This window comes from Galeopterus variegatus, unplaced genomic scaffold, assembly GCF_000696425.1.
Source record: "Galeopterus variegatus unplaced genomic scaffold, G_variegatus-3.0.2 Scaffold659, whole genome shotgun sequence".
NCBI classification, from domain to species: domain Eukaryota; kingdom Metazoa; phylum Chordata; class Mammalia; order Dermoptera; family Cynocephalidae; genus Galeopterus; species Galeopterus variegatus.
The window spans coordinates 404656-426115 of NW_007726770.1; the positions used below are offsets into that span (position 1 = coordinate 404656).

The following is a 21460-nucleotide window of genomic DNA, read 5'->3' on the forward strand; positions in this document are numbered from 1 at the left end:
AAAAAAAAAAAAAAAGAAAGAAAAGAAAAAAGAAAGCACCACTCCTTGTTTTAAGAATACTCTGAGGAATACATTAGGCTTGCTGACCCTAGCCAAGATTTCCAACTTCATTGGCTACAATTCAGGCTTATATTTCCTCAATCAAGGCCTAGCCAGGGGCCAGTAAGCTCATTTGTTTAGAGTTTGGAGGGTTTGGATCCCCACGCTGGTCAGCTGCCAAAAAAAAAATAGACCCAGCCAGGATGTAGTTCTCACATCACCTCGACCCAAGACAGGGCTTGTGGCTCTCTAAGGAACACCATTCTCACCTTGCATTGCTCCAGGAGTCCGGTATACAGAGCATTTTCCTTACTGATTCCCATTTGTGCCCCCAAGGGAAGCTGACAGATGGACACCACTTTGCCAGTGAGAAAATGGAGGCTCAGAGGAGGTTAAGTGATTTGTCAGAATATTACATAAGAGTTAAGTGACAAGACTGAGATGGGACAGCCTTCTGGCTCCTAATCCAGGGCTATTTGGATCGCTTCCTTTTTCTACAAAGCACACAACCTGGTCCAGGTCAACAGTGAAGTCTCAAGGGGTGGCTCAAGACTGAAAAGACCCAAGGCACAGGGTCACGGTGCGTTTGATCGCTACCAAGAATCTCCAAAAAAGGAGAAATGGAAGCACCTACAAGCTCCCAGCCACCCTTCAGAAAACGGGCCAGCCTATCCTGTAAGAGTCCAAATTCCCAAAGGCTCAGTCTGGGGACACTCTTCCCATTACTTGCCAAACCAACCTGAGGAAGAGGGGAAAAACTAAGATTCTCAATTGTACATTTCCATCAAGGTTAAATGTCATATTTCAGTAGTGACCTGGGTACAGACTCTTGCATGAGAACTCTGCTTTTGGCAGATTCTTATAACAAACCAAAGTTCATGGAAAGGAAGATAAAGCAATGACCCCCGTAAAAATATTTGTGGGAAAAAGCTCTCTAAATATCTAAGTACTCCCATTGCAAACATAAAACCCGGAGATCTGCATCCTTTTTTGAGCAGGAAGCTAATTGCTTAAAAAGAATTTGAGTTTGAAAACTTACCCCAAAGCTGGGGAATATGTTCAAAACCCTCACCGTGAAACACAGAATTTTTATTGTAACAAAAAGAGGAGAAAATCCTTTACACAAAGAAAGAACAACCTTAGCTTTTTACCTTGTCTGCAACAGGGATACAACAGTTTTGAAACTTCTAAAACATTTATTGATTTTGTTTGTGTAATGAAAAACAACTTCCTTCTTTATTTTGCTATTAAAATATTTAGGGCCGGCCCAGTGGCGCACTGGATAGTGTGCCGCTTGGGAGGCGCGGCAGCGCTGATTGGCCTTGCTCCTCCACCGCCTGCTTGCGGGCCTCAGGAAAGTTAGTTAACATGATTGATCCTCTGTGGATTCAGCTGTGAATGCAAAGAATATTAGTCACCTCTTGGAGTTCTTGTGACCCATAAGTGAGCTAATATCTAGATAAACTGTGTGACACTGAATTTCGTATGGTGCATCAGACTCTGACTTTTTATTTAGGAAAGTAGGGAAGTGTTGAACCAGAAAAACCGCTTTGTTCCTCTCTGCCTATTACATCAAAAACGCTTAAATTCTGGGCCGGCCCAGTGGCGCACTGGATAGTGCGCCGCTTAGGAGGCGCGGCAGCGCTGCCGCCCGAGGGTTCGGATCCCACATACAGACCGGCTCCCGCTCACTGGCTGAGCGAGGCGTGGGAGCAACACCGAGGTTTGCAATCCCGTTGCCGGTCCCTGGTCCGGTACGGGGGCAACACTGAGGGTTGCGATCCGTTGCCGGACACGGAAAAAACAGACAAAAGCCAAAAGCCAAAAAAAAAAAAAAAAATTTAGAAAGACAACACGGAAGCAGAAAAAACGTCAGCTGAAAGTAGATCACAAATATAGTACAGATGCAATGCTTAAAGTACAGATAAAATATCACACAAAAACAAAACAGGTTTAATCAGGTTAGTGGATTAGAGGTTGCTCTAACATTTTTTCATGCGGCCATACCATGGTCCCCTCTGAGTAGCCTCTTCCGCCTGCTTCCAGACTGCGTGGAGGAGGGGGCACAGCATTGCCCCTGCCACTAAGACCCCATTTCCAGAGTCCCCCTCACTAGCCTGTGCCATGGCTGCACAGTCTCACAGACACTGTCACTGCATTTGACCCCTGCAGTGTTGAACAGATGCTCTGCCACAACACCCCTCCCGAGATCACCTGTACGCTTTTCCCTGTGCCCACACCATCTCTTAGAAAGGACTCCTAAACACAATAGTAAAATCTGAACACATCTGCTTTATTTTAATAAATATGTGCCAGGCACCAGCAATCTGATGAGGCAGATACTCTAAATCTGCCCTTTAAGCCCTCCCCCACATTTTGCAGATGGGGAAAATGAGGCACATGGTCACACAGCTAGTAAATGGCAGAGTCGGGATTCAAACCCAAGCAATATGGCTCCAAAATGGGACTTTTAAACCATCATGCAAAAGAATGCTGCTGCACAAGGTTATAACTAAAGGAACTGAAAAGACACTGGTCTTATTTTCAATGGTTAATCTTCCTAAAGTAGTAATTTTTAAAAGTATCTTCATATTTATACATTTAACCCACAAAACTACCATGAGTCAAAAATCAAATATGGGAGGCAGGGTTGTATGAGAAGTAACATTTATTGAATTATTACTCTACAGGCCAAGCTTGAGGCATGCTGCGCCCATGATCCTGTCTCTCTCAGAAATGAGGAAATGAGGCTCCCAGAGTCCCAGGTTCCTAGCTAGTGAGTGACACAGTCAGGGTTTGAACCCGGGCAGTCAGATTCTAGGCTCTACCACATATTGCTATGGAATAAGAGGAAAGACTCCCAAACTGTGAGGACATACAGTGACACATGCAGGCATTCTCTATGACTTCGGGGAAGCCAATTTCTAGAGACCTTAGTTTCTTGAATAAAAGGCTTTTTTATTTTTTCCTACCACAAAAAATCATGGTTTTCCAAGACATCAAGTCTTTTATTTTCCCACTGCTCTATAAATGAGCAGCCACGACCCCTCCTCCCCCATGCCTTCCTCCTGCCCATCCACATGAGGTGACCAATGCTACTGCATTCGGTTGGTTTCACTCCAGCCAAAAGCCAAGGCTTTCAACATCTACTCAGCCCACGCAGGCTCGATTTTCTTTAGGACTCCGAAATACTGAGACAATCCCAATGTTCCGTTCGTGGACACCAGCCTGGGAACCACTGAACTGGATGATCCTAAAAGTTTCCCTCTAGTTCTGAAAGCTCTACAAACAATGGCCAGAAGACATCTGAATGTGGCCAGTATGGCCATCCACAGCCACGATGACTCTCGTTCTTACAAAACTCTGAGGCAGAGGCCCCAAAACAGCTAACCAGGGACAGAGCCAGCAGTATACCCAAGCCAGACCTAAAACCTAAAGTACCCTGCACTTTCCCCCCAGTACCAAAGTTAAGGATAAAAGAAAGGTAGGACCTTCTCATAATCATGAAATAAAATGACCAGCCACCCCCCACCCAGTCAGGCTGAAGCAAAGGAGCTGGAAATCCAAGTTCCTGATTTGACTCCAAGAGAGTCTGAGCTAGCAGCCTCCATGTCCAGGAGGGAGAGGGGGTTCTTGTTTCCTGCTCGAACATGACACCCAAATACTCAAAAAGGGTCCAAGCCCCGGCCATGGGGTGGACAGCAGGTCCACCCTGTGGAGAACCTGTACACCGTGCCTGCCCCTGCTCTCCCGGGAGAGTGGTTTACCTGAACCTCACCTCCCGGGCTGTCCCTTCTGTTGCCTGCTCCTTGCCAGCCCTTTCCAGGTCCTGCTGGGACACAGAGACAGAGACTGTCTGCAGCTAAGTGGTACTGCAGGAGAGAACAGCTCCCAGCACTCCTGGCAGATGGGGGCGGGACAGGTGAGAGTGAAGCAGCTCAATGGGGCCTGAGAGCCGGGCCTTGCCCAGATAATGTTCCTTAATCAGAGCAAGAGGCCTGGCTGGGGCTCCTCCCAGGGCTAGACCCTCTCCAAGAGGCTGACACTACCAAAGAGGTGTCTGACTCTGCTTCCTGGCATACAAGTCATACACAGCTGCCAGCTAAATTCAAGGAATGTGGTCCCTCATCACTTGTTTTACCCTCTAGGTTCAAAATGAAACGGGAAAAGTTCTTTGAGTGAATCTACTCACCCGTGTGCATCCCCATAGACAACATTACAGATCAAAGTGCCTGGTTCTGGTCCCCAGGGACTACAACTCCCCCAAAGCCCAGTGTGGCTGATTTTCTCAAATAGCATTTATCATTTAAAATAAATCACTAAAATTATTCTTCAAATAAGGTGGATATAATTATCAGAAAAGGAGGAGGGAAGGAAATGATGACTGGGAGTCAACCCTCCCAGAGGCCATCCTGGCCAGCCTTTAATAAAACTGAAAAGGGTTTTAGGTCCTCAGTGGAAAGATTATATAATTTAAAAACAAGGCTAGCAGATGTTTGAGGCTGGAGATGTCCCAAATCCATTTTTAATTTGGAAAACCAGTCTGGCATTTGGTGTCAGACAGATCAGAGTTAAATTCCAGTTATGCTACCTGTTAACTCTGTGACCTTAGGCAAGTTACTTGATCTCTCTGAGCCTCAGTTTCCTTGTCTGTGAAATGGAGTTGACATAACCTACAGCACCTGTTTGTTGTCTACCACACGATGGGCATTCAGTAGTTCAGGATTCTGCTTCCTACACCAACCACTGAACAAAAGCATATTTCTCAAGTTTCGTCCTTCACTGCCTCTTTAAAGTTTTCTTTCTAGAAACTCAACCATCCACTGCCATAAACATCACCTCCAGGGATTAGCTTCTAAATGCCATGTGGAGTCCCTCTTCCCAGGCCCCTCACCTGCAATACACCAGGCTCCCAGGCTTCTGGGAAAAACCCCAGCACTGCCTTGCATCACTGCTTCTCCCTGCTGTCCACATCCAACCAGGAGCCAGCTCTTGTGTTCCCACCTCCACAATATCCTCGCACCTCCTCCTCACCTCTCCATCCCATTCAGCCTCTGCCACCCGCTACTGCACTAGCCTAAAGCCTCATTTCCCTCTATGCTCCCAAATATGCCCTGATCCGCAGGCTCATCAGTCTTCAGTCCCCTGTACATACCCTCCCTGCTCATGCTGTTCCCTCATTTGGTCAGACCACCACCAGTATGCCACTGCTCCCTTAAAGCCCAACTCTGATTATGTGCTGTCTTCTAGAACTCCTCTCTTCTCCATTCCCAGAAGCGGAGCACAGGACCTCATCTAGATCTCCTGCCCAAGTATATGCCCCAGCCTCAACACCAGCGTCGACTCCCAGGAGTTAGGATGTCCTCTTCTGATCAGGTTGGCTGATGCCTGGGCATCTTCCACAACCAAGGTCTTCATGCTGCACCACCAGTACACCCCAGCACATGGAACCTGAGAGCCACTCAGCATTTGGTGAAGGAACAGACACTTTTGTCACCTGGTCCAGTTGATTGAACAACGAGTATTCAGTAGGAACTGGATTGATTAAACATGTGCATTCTTTCTCCAAAGAGATGACACTGGAAAATCACATATGTGAGCTGGTGAATTACACATATGTATTTATATAAATCTGTCTCACCTTATTAAGTACTAAAGGACAACAGAAAACAATTTAAAGGATTTTTCAGAGTTAGAGGGGATAAGAATTTCAGAAGTGGTGAGTCCATGTTAGAGCTGGGAGGGTGGGGGCAAGATCTGAAGAGGCAAACTGGGGTGAGAAGTACGGCCAACCTCTCATTTCCCAGCCAGCCCACACCCCACCGAAGGCAACATCCCCATGAGTGTGCATTGATTTGACTGAGCACCCTATGCGCAGGAACACAGGTGTGTGAGGTCCAGTAGCACTTCCAGGTGAGGGCTCTATCCTCCTCCACAGCAGACCCGAGGAAGCCTTTCTCCACCCTGGCCCAAAATGGAGGTGCCTCTACCTCCTTCCTGGTGAGGGGTGGACCTCTAACAATTGTTACCTACAAGGCCATGGCAGTAGAGGGACATGGTGAGAGCATGCCTAAAGGAAGTAAGGTCCCCAGTAGAGATTTGCAACCCAGGGGCATGTACTTACCTAAAGTGGGATAATCATTTTAGAAAAAAAATGCCACAGTGCAGGTAGACCCTTCCTGGAGGGCTTAATGTGCTTTGGAAGCCCTCAATAAGAGTCTATCTATACACGGCTTGGTAAATGTTTCCACTCCAACCTCTAAAACCTATGTACAAGCAAGTGTATTATGGCAGTCTTGGTGAGCCCTCAGAGAAACCTCTACAAACTTCTCTTGGACTCATCCTTCTGCTTGCTTAATTGGGCTGCATGGGACGTTTTTGGTCCGGGTCCAACCAGGAAGCAAAAACCAGACAGTAATTTAAGCAAGGGAAGTTTAATACAAAGAATATGACAACTGAGTAACTATAAAGATGGAATAAGAGTCTAAAGGGTATCCTGGGACACATGAAAAGTATCCCCAAAAGACAAACTTAGAAGGGAGTGTGATTCAGAGTTTGTTGAAAAAGGTATAGGTGTCAGAAAAGTTCCCGAGTACCTAGGCCAGAGGTGTTCTACAGTCACCAGGAAAGCAAGGACAACCCTCTGGGGTACAGGTGATCAAAGCTGGGAGGTGGACAGGTGAGCAGGCATGCAGAAGGAAGGGGTGCACATGGAAGGAGTCGTCAGGGTGCTGCTGGAATAGGGAACTGTAGAGTTCTCCCTCTGCAGGAACTTGGCATGTCAGTGTATGGCTTGGACTGGAGCAGCTCAGGGCCATGCTTAGGATAATGAACAGTGGCCAGCACCATGGGGGCCCTGGGAGACACACACATGGGGGCTGGGCAAGGGCCGCTCTGTCTCAGGCTCCCAGTCCCACCACTGCAGCCAGAGCTGGAGAAAGCAGAGCTGCTAAATACTAGAAAAATTGTGCCCTGCAGGCATCTAGGAGTGCCAGAAAAACAACAGGCTAACCACACACACACTCACTCAACACAGACACGCAGACATGGGAAACAAGGAAGGAAAATTTCTTCCTCTTCAGAACCCTCAACTTACAGAGGGTAAAGGAAAAATATCTGAAGGGCCCAGATCTGTATTCAGAGATCAGACAACAGAGGGTGAATTTGGAGCTGAGACACAATAATCGAAAACTGGCACAAGTTGTAGATCTCCATATCATCAACACGAAGTCATCTTTAATCAGAAACATCTTTATTTAAGTCTGGAGTTAGGGGGAAAAGGGCATAAAACATGGCTTCTGTACACTGAATTGCCAGAGAAGCAATAAATACATGACGGTCCTTTAATTGATAGCAAGGGACAAGGCAGGACCTCAGTGGGGCTTGCAACAGAACAGATCTCAGAAATGTGGGGAGAAGAAGCAGAGCAGGCAAGAGATGGGGTGGGGTCGCAGACTGCCTGCAGGTGAAGATTGACACAGCCACCATTTCCCAGTAGATGGGTTTCTGAGGCCACGCTGGAAAGAGTAGGCAAGAGCTGGTGGGGTCCAAGGACTCTCGGCTAAGAGGATGAACCATGTCTAACTCAACAAATGCCGTTCGACAGATTGCAGGAACATGTTTTCTTTCACATCCCCTCTATTTAAAAAAGAAAACCAACTACATCACACAGGAATGTGAAATAAGGGGAAAATGAAGAACTTCAAATTGGATGTCCATGTCGATTTCAAATATCGTTGGCTTTTGTGTTAACCAAGTAAATCTATAAATTTCTATAAAGCAGACTCAGTTTACAGAGGTAAAAAAAGCATGACTTGAGTGGTTTGTCTTCTCTCATCAGATCTCTAACACACCTCTGACAGAATACAGGTGTATGTGGTCTGCCTTACAAATTGCCAACCAATGGGCATATGAGTTGTTCCTGATTTTCTCTACAATCAGAAAAAAGCGATGAATAAACGTCCTATGTGCATCTTTTTTCATAATCTGATTATTTCCTTCAGAAATATTACAAAGGGAACACAACCTTTTAAAGTCATTTAGGGGCTGGCTAGTTAGCTCAGTTAGTTACAGCATGATACTGATAACGCCAAGGTTCAGGGTTCAATTTCCCATCCTAGATAGCTGCGCGCCCCTCTGCCCCCAAATAAATTAAATAAATAAGTCATTTAGCATATGATCAAGTTACTCCCCTCACCTTTATTCCCCACCGAAAAGAAAGGCCACACTGACTTATCCTCTCGCTGCATACCCACAAGTATGAGGTCATCCACGCTGGTGGTGGACACTGTCCTTCTTTTTAATCTTTACCAAAAAAAGAACATTTCCATGTTTTAATTTACACCATCTTTTCATATAGTTCCTTCCTGATTTTCCTACTCCTCATGCCCTTTGCCTGTTTTTCTATGTCAGGATGTTCTCATCTCATTTAATGTTCACAACAAGCTCAATATGAAGCAATTGAGGTCATAGAACTAATCCTGGTGGAGCCAGCGACTGGACTTTGGACTTTACCCGAAATCTAAGCTCTTACACTTTCAACCATACAACGTTGTCACTCAGAGGATTTCAAGAATCCCCAAATACAGTTGCTCTTTTAAAAAACAATTAAACTAAAATCATTGCATTTGTGGATACCAGAAAGATGTAAACAATTCCAAAGACAGACAGGGGCATTGAGGTTTTTTTTTAAAGTCAATATGGGAAAAGAATAATGTAGACAAAATGGCCAGTTGGGAAACACTCATTGGTCTGAAGTGTCCAGAGGCCCCGGTCTGGTAAAACAGGTCCCTTCCATACCATGGGTGGAATCCCCTGCAGATGTGTTTTGTGATTCATGAGTTACCCCTGATTAGTTAATTATTTATCCATAACCTAAGAATGAAAGGTTGCAGGAGCTTAAAGTAGTCTAATCACAAACACATCCAGGCAACACCTTTTGTCAAAACTTTTTACATACAAAGAAGAAAATCTGCCTTTCGCTCCCTTCCTACAGCCAAGGAACCCAACACAGCCCCACCACCGGCTACAGACTGGTGCAGAGCTGGCCTGGATCCCAGCTCCCCTGGCTCTAAGAGGAACTGCTAGCTGGCCTGTGACAGAAAAGGTGGCCAAAGAGCCAGCATTAGCCACAGACTGTGTCAACTCACTCTTTCACTTGTTTTTTCAACATTTACATGCATTCCACACACAGATCATATCCCAATTTCATTACCAGAAAGAAGCCACAAGTTTTTTTCCAAGGCCTTGTAGATTACTTATCCAGCCACCTCATTTACAGAAGAGGAGACCAAGAGCCTTGCCTGAGGTCACCCATAGGAAGGAGGACAAGGATAGCTACCATGTATCCCCACGTACTGTGAGGCCAGCAGTGAGAATTAGTACACAGTCCGGGCCATCACCATAAAAAACAAAAGAGCCAGCTGCCCCACACCACCATTCCTCCCACCCGGCTTGGGCTTGCTCCTGTCACTTCCTCCTTGCTGTCACAGCACCTCAACCACACTCACCCAGCTGAGAACACTGTGCCGCCAGGTCTGGCACATCACGGCAGGCTGGCCACATGCAGTTCTGTATCTCCAGTGTCTGCCACTCAACAGACAATACATTTCTGGACAAGGAGGAATAAAGGGGGAGGGGCAGCAAAGGAACGAGGGGCCTAACTAAAGAAAAACTTCCCTTCTCCGGATCTTTTCGATCAAGAGTCTTTAAACAAATCAAACAAATCATCCTTGGATAATTTCACAGACAGGCCCTAATTTCCAGCCCCCCACCCTAAGACCCCTCCAGGCCCCTGGCCATCTACTCGCCAGTCCTGGCCACTCCTCTCTCTAAGGGTCATAAGCCTTTTCCAATTCCTGAGCTTTTCCCTCACCCCTCGCCCCTCGCCCCTCGCCCCTCGCCCCTCGCCCCTCAGGAGGGGATTACCAGGTGTCATCTCTACACAGCACATCACCTAAAAACATCACTCAGGAAACAGTCACACAAATAAATCTATAAACAAACACAGGCCCAAAGGATGGGTGAGGGGAAGAAGAAGGCAATTAAAAATTAATAAAAATGCACAAGCGTAATTTACAGCACTGGACTAGAAACAGAATCCCATTATATAAACTAAGTTATCAAAATGACCTTGTATAAATGTTCTGGAAGTAAGTAGGCCATCAGCCCTAGCTTGGCAATCTCGGTGTACAGAGATGGGGAAATTTGATATCTGTTATGTGGGCTACTCATGTCTCCAGACACATACACAGAAGACTTGGTGAAATTAATTAAAAATATATTTTCTATGGGGCTTGAACCCTGTACTGGCCAGCAAAAAAAAAAAAAGAATATTTTCATATAGGTATTGGAAAAGTGATTATTATCATTTTACATAGTAAAATACATCAAAAATTCAATTAATGACCAATCAACAAAATTAAAATTTATTCCCCTCAAACTCTTAAGATTGACTTCAAAATTACATCATCCCCCGCCACTTAGTTCCATAGACTGTGATAACAACCACAAACAAGAAATTTTACATTTTAAAGTACTCACTTTATGGTAGGCACTTGGGCAACCAAATTCAATCTGCCATTTTCCCTGGCATAAAGAATCATCTATTTCACTCCCAACAGGTCCTCTACAGACAAACTCTTAAACAACCCCACCCTTCCCAATTCTATTAAATTATATTTAGCAATTCTTGGCCCCATGAAATGTAGACTGTGAGAGCATCGCCATCGTTTTCCTGCAATAGAAACAATTACCTTTGTCTCCCTTCCAAAATAAAAACCTAACCTCCAAAAATCAGGATGGCATTGTTTGAACATGCTGCAAATCGGAACTGCACATAGCATATTAAAAATAGCCTTCTTTTTGTAATTTCAAAAATATTTACATTCATACCAATGACATTTATTGTGTTTAAGTGGTTTAACAAATTGCCTTGGGAAATCTCAATTTCTTGGCTGTTAGGACGAAGGTTTCCAGCGACACATTTTCTTAAAAGAGAACATGCCCTTGGGTACAGCAAAGGGGACACCACGGAGCATAGGGTACCACAGCCTCAGGCTCCAGGACTCCTCAACTTACCCATTTAAAGTCTCTTGGAGGAGTTGCCTGACTCACTCTTTTCAAAACAGGCATGAAAATAACAGAAAGTTCTGCAGAATCGGCATATACAGACATTTTTAAATAATGTTGTATTAAAACGAAGGAAATCAACGGGAAGGCTGGCCAAGGATCTGACACTTTGGGGATGGAGAAAAGATGAGAAATGAAGAAGGGGGAGGAAGGTAGCAGAGAGACTCCTTGTAACAACAGTTAACAACTGCACACCCTGGTCCCTGCCCATTTATTGACAGCTGGCCCTGTGCCAGGACGTGTGCCAAGGGCTCAACTGGATACACAGTCCTGTGTGGTAGACACTGACGTATCTTCATTTTACAGATAAGTAACTGGTTCCCGGATCAGAAACTTATCTGAGGTTTCCAGACAGACTAGAGGGAGGAGCAGGAACTGGGAACTCAGACAGGCGGCCCCAGCATGCAGCTGCACGGTTGGCGTAGACAGGGTGCCTGGGAGGTGGCCATCCCTGTCCTCACATGCGCTCTCACAAAGACCTGAGACCCAGGCATGCCACTGTCAAAATCCCCTCCCAGAGGCCTCCTGGGTACTAGCACTCCTTAAAAAAACCGCTGCCCTCCCCACCCACACCTTTGCTCTGGCTGACTTCTCCCAGCCTGAAAGGTCCGTTCTCTTGTTTCTCAATCCTACTCCCATCCTCAAAGGCCCAGGTTCAAATCCTGCCTCCTCCTCTGAGGACAGCCTTGAACCCCCCAGTGCACTCAGGATCTACCAAAACTGAGGCTTCTCAAAAAGAGTTCCGAGTCCTAGACACTTGGAATCTACCCTTGCCCCAGCAGTGCTTCCCAACCCAAACAGTTCCAGATGAGCCGAGACCTGGTTCTCCCCAATCCTGAGGGAGCAGGAACTATGCACCCCACAAGTGAGAGGGCTGGCAGGCCCTGCCCACAGCACCCCAACCAACAGAGGCAGGTGCCACTCCTCACACATATCCAATTAAACGGCTCCCCCTGGGATGCCACCTCTTCTCCACAGCCAGAGACCATCCTCCTCCCAGAAGACAACATTTCCAGAGACGTGGGACCCTGGGGTGGCAACATCAGAACAGGTTTCCAAACAAGCACGGTGGCTCCTTTTCTCCCCAGCTCCCATCTCTTGGATTCCTTTCCTGTCTCCCCTCCCATTCTCAAATTTTAGTTTAATTTCAATAAGTGTTGGAGGACTGCTGTTTTTAAGTTTTTTTAATATTAAAATAAGTCATATGAATTTAAAACACATATCCTCAAAGCAGTGACATTTTGGCCTTTTATCCAAATGTTCTATTAAAGGGAAGGGGGGGTGGATCATTCCGTAGTTCAATCAAGACTTATGCCTACATATTTAAAGAGGTGGCACAGTAACATAGCTTTCTCCAGCCACCTGCCAAGAAAAACTTATGTTGCCAAAATAAAAGAGAACATGTTCTGTGCTCAGTATAGGAGCACACTAGCAAGCAGCTTAGAAATTGGACCTCTTTTACCAAGCAATTTAAAGCGCCTCAGTTTTAAATATGGCTGTGAATGTCACCTTCATATACTGTAGGACACTGCACGAGCAGAAACATCAGGGAGCACAGCCACCCCAGTGCCACCGGCTGCCAACCTCCGGCCACTTCTCCCTCTCCCTGGGTGATCCAGTCCACTCCTGTAGCCTCCACTATCTCTACATTGATGGCTCCTATACCTGGGGTCCAGTGTGGGCCTTCCTCTCCCACTCTGGATGGTGCCTTTAGCCTCCTGGTCATGAGTGGAGTAAGGATGACAAATGAGGAGTCGTCACCTAAAACCACTGAAGGCTCCTTGAGGCTTCATGACACCACTCTCTGTACCTGCACTTGCTTGAAAATTTCCATTATAAAGGGTTTAAAAAAAAAAGGATCCATCAGAACCTTGAGGAACAAAAATTCAAAAAAGAGAAACATTCAGTTAAAAATAGCAGTTTTCATGAGAGATATTTTAAGTTCATTTGAAGAAAATAATTCCTTATGTGGTGAAAGGGGAGAAGAAAAATAAAATGGCTGCATCTGAGGAACAAAAGCTCCATCAATTCCTTATAAACAACTTTCAAGTTTAGCCATAAAATATGTAAAAACATATCTGATTAGTTCCAAATGTCAAATATTTAGAAAGGATGGCATTTGTAACAAACCCACTTTGACCCTCTCGATGTTAGACAAATTTGTATTTGATTCTGAAGACATCAACAGCCTCCAGGCTCCGAACAATCTAGAGCCAGACCTGAAGGGTTTTTTTGTTTTAGTTTTTAAAACACACAACTGTGTTAGTCCCCAATCAGGACTCAAAAAAGAAGCACTTTGGAGAAGTATTTGACGTTAAGTGCTTTTCAAAAGAAGAAAACAAAATCCTGGAGCACAAATTGTAAGTTGTAGCAAGTTTATGGTGCATAGAAAGAAGTACCGTTCGTGTTCATGGCTCGGACGCATGCAAACAACAAACGCATCTGGCTGTGCAGGTTTTATACCCCATTTGGGGGAGGGAGGCACGGAAGCTAAGCAGGTTGCCAGGGCTACAAAGATATTTTATGTCAGCTCTGGGACAAAAACCTATTTCTCCAAGTTCTCCACACCAGTCAGTCACCCCTCACAGGACCACTCTCTCCCAGGATTCCCGCCCGTGGCTGCTCCCCTGGGGTCTTGCAGCGGTAGTGACCTCCATGTTCTCTCCACCTCAAAGCTCTCTGTCCAGCTGCTCCAGCGCACCCTCCCTGTCATGCCCCTTTGTCCTGCCTCGACCTTCCCAATCCCCTTCACCCTCTAGAATCTTCATAGTCCTTGTACTCTCCACACTTCCCAGGGCACCTAACGCTGCTGGCCACCACCCTCTACCCCCACCCCAAGCTCAGGACCACCCCCTAACCCTCTGATTCTCTTCCTGATTCTCTGACGTCTCAGCAGCCTTTGCTCCTGGCCCCATCCCCCAAAATGGGAGCTCTCCACAGTGCTGCGTCCAGGTCTATTGCTGGCTCCTCCCTCACCCCACACTCCTGTCCCCTGAACCCTCTTAGATACCACCACAGGCTCCAATACTCCATATGCTAAAAAAAACACCCCAATGTATCTGCATCTGTAGCTCATCTCCTCCACACCTCCCTTAACTGGTTTCCAAATCGCACCCCACCCACCTCTTTCAAATAACACACGCACATGCACACGCATACGCGCACACACACACTTTAATCCTGTACCATCCCTGTTTTGGTTTGGGCCCTCAGTCCCCCACCCCAAGACTGACGAAGTGGCCTAACTCGACAAATGTCAAGTACCTACTTAAACCAAGCAGTGTTTAAAACAGACGAGGAATAAAGTTCCATGGTGGATTGTTATAAGGTTGGTAAGTGCTTAGATGAAATATAAAGCACAGTCCAAAGGATAAGCATGAGGCCGCTTTGTGACAGGTGATCAGAGAACACCTCTCTTCACAGAGAAGGGGTGGGGGATGACTCCAGGCCAGAGTGGCTGGGGAAGGGAAGAAGGAGAGGGCGGATCACCAAGGTCCTGGTAGGTGATATAGAACTTTGGCTTTACCCTGAGGGAGACAGGGAGCCACTGGAGGATTCTGAGTAGAGCAGTGACCTCAGGTAATTTCAGTTTTTAAAGGTCTTTCCAGCTTCTTTCTGAGATTGGGGCTGGGGTGGACTGGGGGGTTTGGGAAGCAGAGAGCCCTATCAGAGACTGTAAAATGACCCAGGCCTGGGCCGAGCCCGTGGCGCACTCGGGAGGGTGCGGCACTGGGATTGCAGCAGCGCTCCCGCCGCAGGTTCGGATCCTATATAGGGATGACCGGTGCACTCACAGCGCTCACTGGCTGAGCGTGGTGCGGCCGGTCTCAAAAAAAAAAAAAAAGAAAAAAGAAAAAAATGACCCAGGCCCACAACCAGACCTGCCTCCCACCCACCTCTCTGGCTCAAGCTCATCTCCTTGAACTCAAGCCTGAGCACGACATGTCACCATGTCCTCCCCACCACCTCCATAAATATCAGGTGCCAGGGCTTTGCATGGTAACTGAGGCTGCACTGTGGCCCATTACCCCTCCTCCAACCGCCAAACCCACAGATTGCCTGCAGTTTCCCCCAGCAGACCTCTATGAGCCTTTGTGTGTGCTTTCTATCTTCTCAGCCTGCAATACCACCTCTGCCTTCTTTTCTCTGCCCCTGAAATGCTACTTATTCATCCTTCAAAGCTAAGCCAAAAAGGTACTTCCTTGGGAAGCCCCTCCTGATGGCCCCTTTTGTTTACACCTCTACTAGAGTTCTCCCACCAGTTCCTGGTTAGTCTCCACCAGACTGAGGGTAGGAACAGTGCCCGACCCATCTACGAATACACACAGGGCTGAGCATAATGCTAGGCAAACACTAAGTGTTCAATCGATGCACACTGGCTAAGTGAATGAATCTCCCATTTCACCAGACATCATCTTGAGGTCTTAAAGGGGGAGGAAGATTCAAGGATCAATTTCTCCTCTCAGCTACTGTAATCTGGGTGCGAGGGGTCCCTCTGATGGAGCCTCTGGGGACTGTGGACCCTCACAAGATACAGCCAAAATAGGGGCCAGAGTGTGAATGGATTTGAACCTAGACTTCAAAGACTCTTGCCCTCTCTGCCAGTCATCTCCAAGCAGGTCTACATACTCTCTTTTAAATTTGCCTAAAGTGTTGGCATGTGTTTATCCTAAGGTCATTCTAGAAGTGTACAAATGAGAAGAGCACCTACCTAGAAGGATCCAAATCAAGCTGTTAACAGCAGTTACAGAGATGGTGGGTAATTAATTTTACTTTCCTTTACCTTATCTTGAATATTTTTTCTAAATAAACATCTCATAAGAAAAAAGTCTTCTAGAAAAAAATGCCAAAGAATCACCCAAGTTACATTTAAAAATGGATCCCAAAATAAAAAGTATCAAACACACACACACATACTGGGGACATGAGATCACTGAATATATAATACCATTTATAGAGTAAGATTACAAAAGAGGAAAATGTTTTAAATGGCTTGTCCAAAGCATGCAATTAAAACAACTGGCCCTGGACGTTCACCTCTGAAATAATTACTTCATGAAACGTAGAGCAGTAAATGTTGTTCTGAGCATTATGGGTGCTTATTGATGATCTTACCTAAACTAAACTTCCACAAGTTTCATAATCGAGCATACACCAGCTCTCATCATCACTGCACCTTCCTGCACACTAGTTCATACCACACAGGTGAACAAACAGCTCTGAATGGGACATTTCAATGACTGTCAGAGAGGAAATATGGATTTAAATAACAGGGGATCAACTATCAACAAACACATCTAATTTAAGCTAAATACATCAACAAAGTGCTGAATCAATAAAGATTTGTTTTCTGACTTTCAATAAAAGACCTATGTAACCTTTACAATGCAATAGCTTATTTAACACAGTAGATGTAGTTGCTTTAGTTACCACCTTTTTAAAAAGGAAAGAGGAAACTGAAAGAGGTACAGTTCTAGGTATTTTGGGTGCATCATTTAATTTTCCCAGCAAATCTATGAAATAGGGCTTTTTCTCTCCCATTTCACAAATGAGAAAACTGAGGCTCAGAGAGGTTAAGCAATGTGTCCTTCGTCACACAGTAAGTGGTAAAAACAGAACTCAAATTCAGGTCTGTTTCACCAAAGACTACACACTGTTTGATTCTGTAATTCCACTTATATGAAGTTCAAGAACAGGCAAAACCAATCTGTGATGATATAAGTCACATCTATGATGATGTAAATAAGGAAAACAGTTCCCTGTAGGGGGTGGATACTGACTAGAAAGGGGCACAAGAACCTTCTGGAGTACTGAAAATGTTTACTTCTTGACATGAGCTCCCACTTAATATAAGTACGTTTCACACAATTTACTATATGCTGTACCTCAAGTTAAAAAAAGTTTTTTTTAAATAAATATTTTTTTAATTAAAAAAAAAAAACAAAGGAAAAAAATCCTTATCTGATCGACTCCAAGTTCGTGTTCTTAACCACTAAACCACCACACAACCACCCTGACATAACCCAGCCACAGTCTAGAATTGATTACCCTGGATAATCAGTTTCTTCAAACATTCTGGTCAGCAAGTACACCCTAATCACATATGAGTGAAGACATCTGAATAAACCTGTTTTAAAATGCCACAGAATGAAAAATAGAAAGTATCGACTTCCTGGCTACTGCGAATTTCCCCTGTGTAGCCACATCAGAATAAAACAAAAATTCTCCCTCCTATAAGAAAATGTTTACAGATGCACAGAAAATAATGTATAACATAGTTCTTAGAGTTGCCTATGGATATGCCTAAAGCTGAAATTACACAAAATATTTCAAGATATATGTTATGACTTTATCAACAATGCTGACTCTCAAAAGAAGTTTTAATTTTGTTACAAAAGTTAAGACAAAGCAAGAAGACAAAGCTGGTGGGCAAAGAGTGTAACACACCGTGAATGCAAAATCTCAACTGTAAGAGTTGTAACAAGGAGAAGACTCAGTAAAAAAAAACTTTTTCCAGCACTAAAATAACAGTGCTACATATTCCCTAATAACAAACACTCCATCAAGTAACAAGTTCTCACTGAAGCTTTGTTCAGACTGGCAAAGCCTCATCACCAGTGGGTGATGATGAAATCATTACATCAATGCTCTCAAAGCCCACACACACACACACATACCTCTTATTCACACCTAATTGCCTCTCCTGAGAGAGGAATTTATTCATCCTACAAGTTGGAGACATATTTGGCAAGTGCCTAGTAACAGTAACCCCACCTTGTGGGTAGAGGGGAAGAGGGACAGCTGGATCCACACCAGTTGGGTGTATGTGCTGTCTTCTTTACTGGGTGCTTTCAATTATGCAGCCAGGAGACGTTTACCACTTTCAAATTACCAGAACCTACTTTAATTTACATTTAACCTTCAATACACACACCAAAATACCAGGCAACTGATTGAAATGACTTTCATTTCCCCCCAGGCATTTACATATAAAACCAAAAAGGCCTTCATGAGAATTCAACATTGGAAATTTATGCACCACCACTGTGTGTGTTGCAATGGATTATATAACCAAATAAAGTAACCATTTGTATTTATTAATTTTTAAAGTCTTTAACAGATTGTCTAATAAAACTTGTCAAAAAACCTAAATAGAGTCATATCTTGCATTCGTTAAGCAAATTAGAATTAAAATCACTGATCCACTACCAGGGTACTTCAAAATGTTTGCGGAAAAATAGAATTAGAAGATAATACAAATCTTTCCGTGAACTTTTTGAAGTGCTCTCATATGTCAAGAACGGTGCTTCAGGCACATTCACAACCCTGGGTCAGCATCTCAAAATTATGGTTTTCAAAAAAAACCCAGCATTGCTAGAAAACATTAAAAGCTGTTTCAAAGTTTCTCAAGAAACAAAGGATTTGCCTTTTCTCTAATCACTGCATCAGCTGAAAAAACCCCACACATTTTCTATCCAGAACGTCTTAGCTCTCTACCAACAATGCATAACACCAACTGAAATGATTAATAATAATTTTGGACCCTCATTCATTTCCTAATTTAATTCTTTTCTTAAAAAACCACACATTTGGACAGTATAGTAAAAAAAAAAAAAAAAACCAACTATGAATTATCAGTTCCACTTTCTTATTCTTAGAATAACTTTAGCATATTAGAATTAGAGAAATCGAAATGATTTTTTTAAACAAGGAAATCTTTACAAGCCATCTATATATTCAGCCATGAGAAGCCCAGAAAAAAATCAATTCATAATTTTTTACAACAAGCAAGTTATATTTACTTTCCTCAAAAGACTACCTCATTCCTTGGATTTTAAAACCCGCTATCTGCATCTGCCAAATTTGGCAGATTTCATTCTCAGACAGACGAATCTAAATGGTTCCCACAGGGTTACTGTTTTTGGTAAGGAGAAGCTGATGCTGGGAGTAACTTCCACACTGATCACAGCAATGACCACTTCTTCACGCCGATGGTGCACTGCTATGAGTTTGGCAAACATTCCATTTGTCCTCAAAAACAATCCTGTAGAGCAGACACTACCATCCCCAAAACCAGATATGGAAAATGAGTCTCAGAAGAAAAATAACTCGCCCAAGGCCGCTGAAAATTATGTGGCAGAATCAAGACTAGTGAAGGTGAGGGTGATAACTCGTGAGTTTTATGGAGAATTAGGCCTTTCGTCATACAGATGCCATCTGCACAAAACACTAAAATGAAGAGCTGCGAGCCCTTACTGTAGGGTGAACTCCAAGGGAAAAAGCAATATTCCAAACTAAAAAAGTAGTTTCACACACAAGATCCAACCAGACACACATCTGTAAAAGCTAGGCAGAGCAAAAAAGGTTTATTCAAATTACTCAAGCAGAGTTTTATAGGGCTCCTGCACTTCTGTAGTCTTAAAATCTAATCCGGTGTAAGAGCACACGGGGTCTGAGTAAAATTCTCCCAAACTCCACCAGGTTTAACAACCTCTACTGAAAAGAAACCGAAGCGGGAGCTAGGACTATGGGAAGTGACCGCTCTGCCTGCCCTCTCTGTCCTCCCTCCGGGTCAGCTGTCACCGGCGCGACAATGAGCCGGCACCGGAGCCTCCGGACTGGGCTCGGCCCTGTTCCCGCCTTCCACCTCGTTAACCATCCCATCACCTCCCGAGGCACAAATAATTACTGCACACTGGAAGAATTTGTTATAACAAGTAGAGCCCATACTCACCAACTGGCTTCGCAATCTCTAATCTACGGCTAGGCTCCAGCAAGGGAGGGGCGGGAGAATATGGTTTAATTGTTCTAAACAATCGTTCTGCGAAGTTGGGAGGGTTGAGGCGGCCACGAGGGGTTAGGGGAGCAAAGACAAACAAACCACCCCTACGTGTTAGGCAAGAGACAGGCTCCTCGCCAACCCAGGTTATAAGTGTATATTTTTGATGATGAGCTGCCATACTGTGCCACTTGCGTGGAGTCTCGACTGCTCTTCCATTGATGGGGGGGAGAGGTTCTGCAGCTCCCCAGCCATGAGTGTAAAATACCGTGGCCTGGAAATTAACAGGGTGACTCGGCTTTATTACCCCCAGAAGGGTCCGCCTGCCAACCTGGAGCAGCCGCCAGACCTGCGCTCGTGGGCCCCGCAGTGCTCCTGTGCCCACCTTCCAGTGAGGTGTTTTGCAGAAACAGGCTTTAGGCGCTCCCTGGCCTGGCAGCACGCCCCCCACCCCACCCCACCCCCACGTCTCGGTCAAGGAGCCTGGTTAATCATTCAACGAGGGCGGCGTGGAATTTTTTTTTTTTTTTTTTTTTTTTTTAAGGGTCAAAGCAAAAGGTTCTCCCTAAGTTTCGCAGAAACCGGTCTCTGGGGACCCGGAGGTGGCAGTGGCAAGCGGTTGGGGGTTGGGAGCGGCTGCCAGCTGCTCTTTGGCTCACAAAACACCTGAATTCCCCAAGCTGCACCGGAGACCGACGCAGTGCGAGGGTGGGGTGCGGAGGTGCGAGAGAGAAACCACGCACGGCCCCGTCCCCAAAACGCCCGGGAGCCCCAGATGACGCCCGGCCCCAGACGCCCCTTCCCAAAGCCTGCACCACCCCGGCGCGGGATCCCCCGGAAGTTGGGTGCAGCGGGGAGGGGGAGAATGTCCCCGCAGAAACCGGTCTCTGGGGACCCGGAGGTGGCAGTGGCAAGCGGTTGGGGGTTGGGAGCGGCTGCCAGCTGCTCTTTGGCTCACAAAACACCTGAATTCCCCAAGCTGCACCGGAGACCGACGCAGTGCGAGGGTGGGGTGCGGAGGTGCGAGAGAGAAACCACGCACGGCCCCGTCCCCAAAACGCCCGGGAGCCCCAGATGACGCCCGGCCCCAGACGCCCCTTCCCAAAGCCTGCACCACCCCGGCGCGGGATCCCCCGGAAGTTGGGTGCAGCGGGGAGGGGGAGAATGTCCCCGGGCCCCGGGGGTGGGTGTGGAAAGGGGCCAGACGCTGCCGGCTATTTAGTTATCCCCTTCCTCTACGGTAAAGGTGGCGGGGACAGGGAGGAAGCTGCGGGCACCTTCAATGTGGCAAGGGCCACCTAGGGATGGTTTCCTCCGCTGCGGCGCCGGGACCAAGGCGGAACCGGGCGCCGGGTAAAGGAGGGACCAGTGGGAGGGGGGCCGGGGCGCAGGGAGGCGGGCAGAGTGGGTCTGGGAAGGGAGGGAAGGAGCTGCCCCCACCCCCGCCCCTACCTTGCCCGGGAGCAGCTCCAGCTCGGCGGGGCGGGGGCGGGAGGGCGCGGCCGCCCCCCC

The 21460-nt window shown here is 46.0% G+C and overlaps 1 protein-coding gene across 1 annotated transcript in view; it reads right to left on the reverse strand.

Annotated features, from left to right (window-relative positions):
• B3GNT2 (UDP-GlcNAc:betaGal beta-1,3-N-acetylglucosaminyltransferase 2) overlaps positions 1-21460 on the reverse strand; it is a 28195-nt gene extending 6735 nt beyond the window's left edge. Inside the window, exon 1 of the mRNA XM_008571091.1 lies at positions 21401-21460. The gene's annotated coding sequence lies outside the window, so the exon portion shown is untranslated. The remainder of the gene's footprint in view (positions 1-21400) is intronic.